Source organism: Anolis carolinensis, chromosome 1 (assembly GCF_035594765.1).
Source record: "Anolis carolinensis isolate JA03-04 chromosome 1, rAnoCar3.1.pri, whole genome shotgun sequence".
Taxonomy (NCBI): Eukaryota; Metazoa; Chordata; class Lepidosauria; order Squamata; family Dactyloidae; genus Anolis; species Anolis carolinensis.
In genome coordinates, this window is record NC_085841.1 from 134484660 (window position 1) to 134497293 (window position 12634).

General features: G+C 40.1%; 1 protein-coding gene and 1 long non-coding RNA gene across 9 annotated transcripts in view; one reads left to right on the forward strand and one right to left on the reverse strand.

The window, feature by feature from the left end:
- dlgap2 (DLG associated protein 2) overlaps nucleotides 1-12634 on the forward strand; it is a 619373-nt gene that overhangs the window by 110305 nt on the left and 496434 nt on the right. The gene's annotated exons all lie outside the window — the stretch shown is intronic.
- LOC134295705 (uncharacterized) overlaps nucleotides 4521-12634 on the reverse strand; it is a 64845-nt gene continuing 56731 nt past the window's right edge. The window contains exon 2 of the long non-coding RNA XR_010002334.1: nucleotides 4521-5207. This is a non-coding gene — a long non-coding RNA (uncharacterized LOC134295705). The remainder of the gene's footprint in view (nucleotides 5208-12634) is intronic.

The following is a 12634-nucleotide window of genomic DNA, read 5'->3' on the forward strand; positions in this document are numbered from 1 at the left end:
TACTCATATTAGTAGTAATTGCTGCAACTCAATCAACAAATTGTGCAAATTATAAAAATTATAACAGTACCTAAACTTGAACAACACCAGCACTCCACTTCTGTAGTGATTTAACCTCTCTGGAAGTTTTTAAACAGAGGCTGGATGGGGATGCCTTCTTGCCTGGCTAAATGGGGTTGGATTAGAAGCCCTTTTGGGAGGTCTCTTCCAACTTTAGTGAAGTATAGACTACCAGAGAGTTCAATGCAGTCTCCTTCTCTGGGGGTTTTTGAACTGAGGCTGGATGGCAATCTGTTGGGAGGGCCTTGATTGTATCTCTCTGCCTGACTGATGCTCTTTGGGGGATTTCTTTCAATTCTTCATCCCCCCCCCCCCCCCAGCCAACGAGCTTGGCTCTCTCTCCAGTTGAGCAAAGAGCCTAGCTTTCCATTCAGCAAGGGGAAGGGCTTGGCTCTCCCTCCATCTGGGCACCTAGCTCTCCCTTTGCTGGTTGGAGGTCTTGAGCTTCAGACAATGTGGAATAGGATTATGTGGCCTCGGGCTTGGCACCTGTCCCCACCATTGCACCCGCTGATGCATCCTTCTTCCTCTCCAGGAGCAGCCATTGCACTACAGGCAACACACTAATGTGTCACAACACACAGTTCGGAAAGCTCTGGTCTAGATACTATGGCAACAATGACATTTTATGGTAAAATCTTACAACACATCACCCTTCTCAAGCTGGTGTCCTTCAGACATTTTGCAGTACTGTTCCTATCATTTTCACCTGATATAACCAATGGTCAGGTATTATAATCAAACATCTGTCGAATGCAACATGTAAAAGATTGCATTAGACCCCTCAATTACCCATAATTTACTCTATGGGCCAAGGCAGTGCTATTAGAAGGCTGATGTTCAAACAACTATATTTTAAAATGGTTTCTCAGAGAACACTATAACAGATTCCAAGCACAGTTTTCAAAGATATTTTCATTTTTGTCAGTAAATGTAAATTCATATTGTTCATTTTCACAGTATGATCACAAACTTAGTGATAAATGCATTCTGTACCTAAAAGCCTTTCCCTTAAATTTAAAAAGTCATTTCCAGTTTTCAGGAGGTAGAAAAAAGACAACCCCCCCCCCAAACTGAAATGATGTTCTCCTTACAAAATAGAAAATTAAACAAGAGCAAAATTAGCTAGCCGTGGTAATCATACAGAGCAGAGTTCACAAGGCCAGTAAAATAATAATGCCAAATATTCAGAATGCAGCATATTAGCTTGCAAATCACTTGGAACTGTTCTTCTGGTTGGGTTTCAAAATAGCCATGTGGTAGAAAACAGCCTCATTTTGAGAACTCCTAATAGTTAAAAGCTGAGAAACAAAAGAGTTGGAATAATGGTCACATCTGAAAATGGACAATGATAAATTACTCTTCCTGACATCTGGCCTATTTAAAATTCATTATTGTGAAAAAGAAATGGAATACTTATCTGTGCTTGAGAGTTATTCAGGTTACTTCACTGAAGATAGAAGAAGCAGAGGCAGGATAGAGGCAGGACTTTTAGTATGGCTAAAGTGTAGCTTAAAGGGACCGATATTGTCTGATCTTGGAAGTTAATCAGCATCAGCTCTGGTTAGTACTTAGATGGGAGACCACCAATGAATACCAAGTGCTGCAGGCTATATTTCGGAGGAATGAAATGACAAAACCACCTCTGAGTATTCCTTGCTTTAAAAGCCATAAATCAACAGGAAACTTGAAGGCTCACATAGAAAGTATACAATACTTTCCTCCATATGTTACATATGACTTCCACAAACAATAGCCAATGTGGCCAATCAGCAGGTGCTATGGATTTGTAGTCTATTATTATTATTATTATTATTATTATTATTATTATTATTATTATTATATAAAACCCTTTTATCTCTTCATAAGGAGACACAAAGTGGCTTACATTAAGAGCATTTCAGTACAATTTAAAATCTCCAAATATATAAACATTAAAACATAATTAAATATCATGGATATTGAAAAATTCAGTTAAAATCAATAAATACATATTTAAATGCAAAACCACATCCCTGACTTTATCTTAAAAGCCTGTCTGAATAAAAAGGTTTTAGCTTGCCGCCGGAAGGACAGCAGAGAAGGGGCCATTCTGGCTTCCCTGGGAAAAAGGGAAGCCAGAGTAGAGGGGCAACCACCGAGAAAGCCTGCTCTCTCGTTCCCCCTAACCGAGCTTGAGATGGAGGTGGGACCGAGGGAAGGGCCTCCCCTGAAGATCTCAGGGCATTTTCATATAAGGGGATGCGGTCAGCCGAACAGCCTGGACCTGAGTCGTTTAGGGCTTTAAAGATCATAAACAGCACTTTGAATTATGCCCAGAAACAAACTGGCAGCCAATGTAGCTGCTGCAACCAGCCCTAGTTAGCAACCTGCTGCAGCTCTTTGGACCAGCAGAAGTTTCCAATCACTCTTCAAAGGCAGCCACATGTGGAGCACGTTACAGTAATCCAGACAGGATGTAACTAAGTCATGTACCACTGTGGCCAGATCTGGCTTCTCAAGGAATGGGTGAAGTTGGCGCACAAGTTTTAATTGTGCAAAGGCCCTCCTGGCCACTGCAGATACTTGGGCCTCTTGGTTCAACACTGAGTCCAGGAGAAACCTCAAACTGTGGACCTGTGTCTTCAGGGGGAGTATAACCCTGTCTGTTGCCTGATCTGCCCTCCGACTGACCAGAAGCACCTATGTCTTGTCTGGATTAAATTTCAGTTTGTTTGCCCTCATTCAGTCCATTACTGATGACAGACATGACTTGGCTTTAAGTGGGAACAAGTACCGTGTTTCCCTGAAAATAAGACCTCCCCAAAGAATAAGACCTAGCAGGGGTTTAGGGGGATTGCCAAATATAAGGCCTCCCCTGAAAGTAAGACCTAGCAACTAAGGCTGCAGCAGCGTTCCATTGGGAAGCATGGCTGCAGGGCAGAAGCAGCACTCATACATACACACCGGAGGGAGGGAGGGAGGGAAAGTGCTTGCTGGCCTGGCCTTGCCTTGCCTGTTCCCCAGCCTCCGTGGCTGCTGCTGCGCTGCCGTTTCTTCCTTCCGAGAGAAGGCTCCGTTCCCGGCCCTGCTCCCTTTGCCCCCATGGCTTCTGATTGGCTCCTGGAGCCAGGGCAAGGGAGGGTGGGAGGGAAGGAAGGAAGAGGGCTTTCCTGCGCTTTCTGTTTCTTAAAGGTACAGGACGCATAGGGATTCTCCTCTCATCCTTATTCCAATCCTATGCCATGAAACTGATTATTTTATACTATTATTCTATTACCATATTATTATCATCATATCTGTTACTATTATTATATCCCATTATTATATTATCCTATTAATATATTTTAAATCATTATATTATATTTTTTCGATTATTATTATTATATCATTATATTCTATACTATTATTCTATTATATTATCATATTATTATTTTATTATTATTAGCATATTCTGTTTTATTATTATATTCCATATTATATTATCCTATTAATATATTTTATATCATTCTATTCCATTCTATTATTCTATTATATTATTCTATTATTATTATATTATTATGCTATTCTGTTATTATATCCCATTATTATATTATCCTATTAATACCATATTATTGTCATATTCTGTTATTTTTATATCCTATTATTATATTATCTCATTAATATATTGTATATCATTATATTATTATTATTATTATATTATCATATTATTATTATAGTATATTATATTATTCATCATTCATAACTACATTGAAACTAGAATAGAGAGAAATCAGCGTGGAAACCTTGTGAAACCTAAACTGCAAGAGGTACCATAGATTGTTGCACATGTAGTAACAAGAAATTCTTGATAGGCTTCATAGTTTGTCTGGTTATGCTGGTTTGTGATGACAACTACTTTACAGTATATAATAAATGTTCATTTTGTTGTTATAAATGTGAGCTCTTCTTCATGGAAAAATAAGACATCCCCTGAAAATAAGACCTAGTGCATTTTTGGGAGCAAAAATTAATATAAGACCCTGTCTTATTTTTGGGGAAACAGGGTAGTAGAGTTGGGTGTCATCTGCATATAGGTGACACCGTACTCCAAACCTCCGGATGACCTCTCCCAGCGATACATGAATATGTTAAACAAAATGAAGGACAAAACAGAACCTTGAGGAACCCCTCACGTCAATGGCCAAGGGTTTGAACACGAGTCCCCCAGCACCACCTTCTGGATAAGGCCCTCCAGGAAGGAATAGAGCCACTATAAAACAGTGCCTCCCAGTCTCATCCCAGTGAGACTGCCCAGGAAAATACCAGGAAAACTGCTGAGAAGACCAAGAGAACCAACAGTTAAATCAGATTTGAAAATGTGCTTTGTTGCAGCAATATTAGGATATAGCTGTTGCTATATGCTTTCACATATGCACCCAAAGACCATGTATTAGTGAGCTACGTTAAAACTGGAGGGAATTAAACAATCAAACTACAAGTTCAAGTATAGGATGTCTATTATTTATTTATTTCCAACATTTATATCCCGCCCTTCTCACCCTAATGGACGGTTTACAACAATGGCAGTAATTCGATGCCTACACAAAATCAAAATTGCACAGTATATAAAATCAATTAAAACTATTAAATACAATATAAAATTTTAAAACATTTTCTTTGTTGGCAATCACCAAGTATCTTGCAGAGCTCGGGTTTCTGCAGTATCCGTCTTCTTCCTCCATGAGTACCCTCTCCACAATGCCTGAAATTTGGTTATTCCATTGTCCTGTGTTGCTTGCCTCGTGTCTTTGTTAATTGCACATGTAGATTTATTTTTATAGCTCATCCATTTTCTCACCATTCTCTGGATTTTAATAATTTTTCCACGATACTTTAGATACTTCCTTCTCTGCAGTTTGGCCTGATACCACCGCTTTGCACTTCCGGTGACACTGCTCAAAGGTCCCTGGGTTGGGGAGCTGGTCGCACTTGTCGTCGGTGGGGCGGTCTTGCGTGGGGGGCACCAGCCTGGTGATGGGAGGCACGGAGAAGCCGGGGGCACCAAGACCAAGCCGGAGCCCAGCCCTGGCGCCGCCGGGGGGGGGGGGGGTCGGGGAGCTGGTGGCCAGGACATTGCCCATGGCAAGGATCTTTTTTTCCCTTCCAGAGACCTGTAACGGCAGCTGCTGTAAAAACCAACAACACAGACATGCATGAAATGCATTAATAGGGAAGTGGCAATTGTTAATTGTTTTGTTAAACTAAAGTGAAGAGAGGAGCTAGACAAGATCAGATGGATCAAATAAAGCATACTGTGCTGTTATAACTAGAGAAAGGATAGTGATCCAAAAAGATAGTCAGCAATATGGGAAATTTGTTACTGATTTGGATTTTGTCCTATATAACTAGATTCTTGCTAACCTACATTGCCCACAAAGGAAAATATTGAACATTGTGAAACAAGACATTGGGGAGCATTCAAAATGGTAGAGAAATGTGCTTTCAAAAGTACACAAGATGTACTTATTATGCAAGTTCGTTTATCATGGTTTGAGGAAGACTTTTGAATACCATTGGATGTTCTCTCCAGGCCTCCAGTGCAATTCTGTGGTCAACTTCCACTAAATATATAAATTATCTATATATATAAAAGAATAAAAAAATTTCGGCCTATGACAAAACGACAAAACTATACATCCCAGAAACACTAAACTTGGCAACACAACCCCTCATCCATACGTTCATACAACAAAAAGAAAAATAAAGTCCTAATTAGAGAGAGAGGAATAATTGTTTTTTATCCAATTGCTGCCAGTTACAAGGCTAAACTCTGCCCACTTGGTCTCCTAGCAACCTACTCAGCCTAGGGGACAGGCACAGTTAGGCCTCAGGACTCTTCCACACTGCCTATAAGATACAGGTTATCTGATTTTAACTGGATTATATGGCAGTGTAGATTCAAGGCCCTTCCACACAGCTATATTACCCATTCATAATCTTATATTATCTGCTTTGAACTGGATTATCTTGAGTCCACACTGCCAGATAATTCACTTCAGTGTGCATTTTATACAGCTGTGTAGAAGGGGCCTCATATAATCCAGTTCTAAGCAGATAATATAAGATTATAAATATACAGTAGAGTCTCACTTATCCAACATAAACAGGCAGGCAGAACGTTGGATAAGTGAATATGTTGGATAATAAGAAGGGATTCAGGAAAAGCCGATTAAACATCAAATTAGGTAATGATTATACAAATTAAGCACCAAACATGTTATACAACAAATTTGACAGAAAAAGTAGTTCAATGCTCAGTAATGCTATGTTGTAATTACTGTATTTACAAAATTCAAAAATTCAAAAAAGATTCAAAATTCCAGCTAATAGACGAGTACCTGGAAGGCCATTCAGACACTTCCCCTTCTCCCTACATCCAAGGGATACACAACAACATGGATAATTCCAAACTCAGCACCACATCCAAAAATACCAACTACCCTGTTGTAAATGAAGCCTTAGCCACAGGAAATGAACGCCCTACCCTTACGGCACTCCAAAAGAGACTCAGACAAATGGCAGAGGGCAGAGGAGAAGAATATAGTAAACTTCCTAAATGGAGGAACAAAAAACCGGTCTCCAACTTTCACCAATCTAGAAAGAGGCAACCTGCCGGAGGACAAGTGATTATACATAGCTGGCCAGTGAAGACACCGAATGGGGCAACGATATGGGCAAAGGAACACCTAGCAGAACTACAATCTGCCCTGGGGCACTCTTTGGACTTAAACAACGGTGTTTTCTGCAAACGACTGACACAGAATGGCCAAAGAGGCAGTATAGAGCTAACATTCCAGGATCCTGAGGTGAGATGCAGATTCTGGTCTTTATTACATATGCTCAAGGAAGATCTACTGCTTGAACTAAAGCAGGCACAAATCGAAATCAGGCCTGGGCATTCCAGATACCCAGAATCCTCTTTACATAACAAACAGAAAAGCGCACCCAGAAAGGGAAACTGGAGTGGAAGGAGATGGAGAAGTCATAATCACAGCACCCCACCTTTCATTACATATCCAAATAACATCCAGCTACAACAAGAACACAAGATCGGATGCAAGGGACATCAAAGGCACTGGGTGGACAGACCATACCTGGGCAGCCCTAAACAAGGATGTGTCCCTGGATTTTCCCCCAGAAGCTCAGGACCTCACCACGGCAGGCCCAATGACAGAGAGATCAGGGTATTTACAAATTTAGCACCAAGATATCACAATGAATTTAAAACATTGACTACAAAAACATTGACTACTAAAAGGCAGACTGCGTTGGATAATCCAGAACACTTGATAAGAGAATGTTGGATAAGTGAGATTCTACTTTAATATGAAATAATTACTGTAGTAATCCAGTCCAACCCAATTCTGCCATGGAGAACACAATCCAAGCACGCCCAACAGATGGCCACCCAGCCTCTCAATAATAATAATAATAATAATAATAATAATAATAATAAGAAGAAGAAGAAGAAGAAGAAGAAGAAGAAGAATATCATACAATCATAAGGTGAGGAGACACTCCTAAGGATCATTCAGTTCAATTTCCTTCTACCATGCAAGACGACACAAACCAAGCACTCCTGACAGATGGCCATCCAAGATTTGCACAGTAATAATACAAATCGAATCATAGAATCAGGCAGTTAAAAGAGACCCCTAAAGGCCATCCAGTCCAACCCAACTCTGCCATTGGACGATACAATCCAAGCACTCCCAAAAGATGGCCAGCCAGCCTCTTAATAATAATAATAATAATAATAATAATAATAATAATAATAGCCAGAGGCCTATAAATATCTGGGCATATTACAGCTGGACAACATCAAGCATGAACATGTGAAAACTGTGGTCAGTAAAGAATACACACAAAGGGTCAGAAAAATTCTCAAAAGCAAGCTCAATGGAGGCAACACCATCAAGGCCATAAACACCTGGGCCATACCTGTCATAAGATATACTGCTGGCATTATAAACTGGACACAGATGGAACTGGACAATTTGGACAGAAAAACAAGAAAACTCATGACCATTCATCATTCACTGCACCCTCGCAGTGATGTTGACCGGCTGTATCTGCCTAGAAGATCAGGGGGCAGAGGACTCTTGCAAGTAAAACAAGCAGCCAAAGAAGAAGAACATGCCCTGGCAGAATATGTAAAACAAAGTGAAGAACCTGCTTTGATTGAAGTCAAAAATCAGAAACTCCTCAAAGCACAGCAGACAAAAAACCAGTACAAGAAAACTGCACTACAAACTAGAGCTGACAGCTGGCACAACAAAACACTGCATGGAAAGTTCCTTGACAAAATTGAAGGAAAAGCTGATAAAGAGAAGACCTGGCTGTGGCTCACGAATGGGACCCTGAAGAAGGAGACAGAAGGCCTGATCCTTGCAGCCCAGGATCAAGCCATCAGAACAAATGCAATCAAGGCCAAGATCGAAAAATCAGCTGATGACCCAAAGTGCAGACTGTGCAATGAAACCGATGAAACCATTGATCATATCCTCAGCTGCTGTAAGAAAATTGCACAGACAGACTACAAACAGAGGCACAACTATGTGGCCCAAATGATTCATTGGAACCTATGCCTCAAGTATCACCTCCCTGCAGTTAAGAACTGGTGGGATCACAAACCTGCAAAGGTTGTGGAAAATGAACACGCAAAGATACTGTGGGACTTCCGAATCCAGACTGACAAAGTTCTGGAACACAACACACCAGACATCACAGTTGTGGAAAAGAAAAAGGTTTGGATCATTGATGTTGCCATCCCAGGTGACAGTCGCATTGAAGAAAAACAACAGGAAAAACTCAGCCGCTATCAGGACCTCAAGATTGAACTTCAAAGACTCTGGCAGAAACCAGTGCAGGTGGTCCCAGTGGTGATGGGCACACTGGGTGCCGTGCCAAAAGATCTCAGCCGGCATTTGGAAACAATAGACATTGACAAAATTACGATCTGCCAACTGCAAAAGGCCACCTTACTGGGATCTGCACGCATCATCTGAAAATACATCACACAGTCCTAGACACTTGGGAAGTGTTCGACTTGTGATTTTGTGAAACGAAATCCAGCATATCTATCTTGTTTCCTGTGTCATACAACGTCGTTGTGTCAATAATAATAATAATAATAATAATAATAATAATAATAATATCATACAGTCCTAAGGTTAGCAGATACCCCTAAGGATCATCCAGTTCAACTTCCTTATATCATGCAGGAGGACACAATCCAACCACTCCTGATAGATGGCCATCCAATATCTGCACAATAATAATACACATCGAATCATAGCATCAAACAGTTAGGAGACACCCCTAAAGGCCATCCAGTCCAACCCAATTCTGCCATGCAGGACACAATCCAAGCACTCCCAACAGATGGCCACCCAGCCTCTCAATACTACTACTACTACTACTAATAATAATAATAATAATAACAACAACAACAACAACAACAACAACAACATCATCATACAATCCTAAGATTTGGAGTGACTCCTAAAGATCATCCAGATCAACTTCCTTCTACCATGCAGGAGGACACAATCCAAGCACTCCTGACAGATGGCCATCCAACCGCTACATAATAATGATAATGAAGATGATGATGATGATGATGATAATAATAATAGAAGCATAGAATCCAAGAGTTTGGAGAGACCCCTAAGGGCCATCCAGCCCAACCCTTTCTACTATGCAGCAGGACACAATCCAAGCATTCACAACACATGGACAACATATAAATACTATACAATACTACACAGGGACATAGACCCCCTCTACCCTCACCACTTTCACAGTACACAAACAACCAAATGCATACTAAACATAAAGACAACCATACAGCATTCAATACCACCACTACCTCAACAAGTTCTCACCAACACCACCAGACAACACCACAGCAACGCGTGGCCGGGCACAGCTAGTATTATTATAAACAAAAGGTCCTGGAAGATGAGATGGGATGGGACTTTGTAAAATCTGATATCAAAATTTTGCTTGAATTATTTCATTTTCTTAGCCAAATTAATTGGAATAAGGCAGAATTTATGACTCACCATACTTGCATTGTGAAGCAGAAGAAAGCACATTGGAATTACACCGTAGCTGACAAATATAAGTAGGATAAAATCAAATGGGCTTTTAACAAAAGAGATACAGTTGGGAAATTCCTCTTTATATTCCTCTTCCCAGAACTGCCATTGTTATTCTGTCACAAACAGTTTCTCTCAGCGCAAACTTCTGCAGTAATTAAACAGTATTCTTTTTTAAAAGTTGACATACCGTGATTTTATGTAATTGTCTTGTAGGTAGGTTTGTCAAACCAATAAAGAGTAACAACGTTTTAGTTTAGAGGAAAAATGGCATAAAACCGTTTTAATTGTACGGTGATTGATTTTATGTGTTTGTGCTGCCTTTTTTAAACAAAATAAAAATGGATAGAGTGAATCTTTGAATGTTTCCCAGTACCAAAATTTTAAAACATTCTAACTGTTGTTATAGAAACAACAATATTGGGATAGATACATTAACCAGATGGACTCCATAATATACATCTCTGTCTGTTGGATTATGCATTTTAATAATATCCAAACTATTTTCAATCTAAGCATTTTATCCATCCGTTTGAATACCGCTACCCTCAGTTGTGGGCACTGACATGTTTTCCAAGCTTATGCTTTGCTGTTGAGCGCATCCCTCTTACGAGCCATTAGGAAATAACAGCCACGGTGAACTCCTGGAGTATGCAAATGCTTCCCTCTTTCAGTGGATTGGGCTAAAGATTTATATTCACACAATTATTTCCAGAGATGAAAAGCAGCCAAAGCAGAAGAGGCTGCTATTAGCAATGCCCCATTAAAAGAGAGGGGGGGGGGGGAGAGAAAAAAAGTAATTCCTTCCCTTAATGTTTCCAATGTGTTGCCATGGAACATCCATCCCCTATCACTTTCTAGATTCATTTCTTGGTGACTCAGGTAGTATAATGAAACTGAGTTAGGATGGATTACTCACTCATTAAGCCCCTTTTAATATTCATCAGTGTAGCTGGGATGGCTATGTGTGTGTGTGACACATCTTAAACAGGACTTTGTGACTTTGTTAAATTTCTGATGTATCTGGAGGAGTAGCCCTTTTCAAAATCCAGAGAAATGATGACTGCCTGCCATTTCTAATTGATGGTCACCCTAAGGCCACAGATACCAGAATCTGTGGATGCTCAAATCCCATAATATACCATAACATATTAGACAGACCCTCTTATATAAATGACTTCTTGGAATTTTTGTTGGCTGACATTTTTTTCAAGAAATGGTTAAATTCGTGGATATAGAATCATGGACCTGGAGGGTCAATTGTCAATTGCAGATAACATCTATTAAGACACAGTAGTTGTAAACTTGTTAAAGCACATATGCTGAAAAAAAGTCAAAAATTATGTGGGCTTTCATTGGATGATGATGACAGTGGCTATCATATGTATTTTACTTTAGTCACTGAATATGCTTGTCCTACATTTCAGCTAAGGCAATTGTACATAGTGTTCCTCCTCCTCACTTTATTTTCACAACAATAACCTTAATAATCAGGCAGAAGAGCTTGAACCGAAATCCCCAAATCTCAGTCCAGCACTCTAACCACTACAACACATGGGCCACCTTCTTGTTGTTAGCTCGGCAGATTTATGATTCGCTCTTCAGGCCAACAAACTGAAACAAAAAGAAACGTGAAAGATCAAAATTCCCATTAGACTGTGGTTGAGGGCAGGACAGAACTTGAAAAAGTCAATTGTCTGGACTACAAATCCCAATATCTTCTGACCCACAGTAGTTTGGGAGAAAAAAAATGATTAGAAGGTTAGAGAGCATGAGAAATGGAGGACGGTATATCTGATCTCTGACAGGGAGTTAGAGGGTGGGTTTCTGAAGTGAGGGTGTAAAGCTTCAAGTAACTGCTTGTCTGAAGTGCAACATTGGATTTTATCATAGAAACTAGGTAGGATATCAGTGGAAACAATAAGTCATAAGTCAGTACAGCCTCATGAAATGTCCTAGTTTCTATATTTCTGTGCTGGAATATTTCTTTAGATAGGTTCAAATTGATGGAAGGAGATTGCTTAAGTGACTTTAATGGTCCAGAATTGCCTGTTGAGTTTCTGTTTTGGACTGAATCACTTAATATTGCATTTTTTCTGCAACAGGAGTACGTTTAGTGCCACTTTTACAACCCCCCCCTTCTCCAAGACTGTATAAAAACGGGATTGTTTGCATAATATTGTACAAAATTGATTAGGTAAAGATAAAGGTTTTCCCTTGACATTAAGTCTAGTCATGTCTGACTCTGGGGGCTGGTGCTCAACTCCATTTTTAAGTCGAAGAGCCGGCACTGTCCGTAGACACCTCAAAGGTCATGTGGCCAGCATGACTGCATTACCTTCCTGCCAAAGCAGTACCTATTGATCTACTCATATTTGCATGTTTTCGAACTACTAGGTTGGCAGAAGCTGGGGCTAACAGCGGGAGCTCACACTGCTTCCTGGATTCAA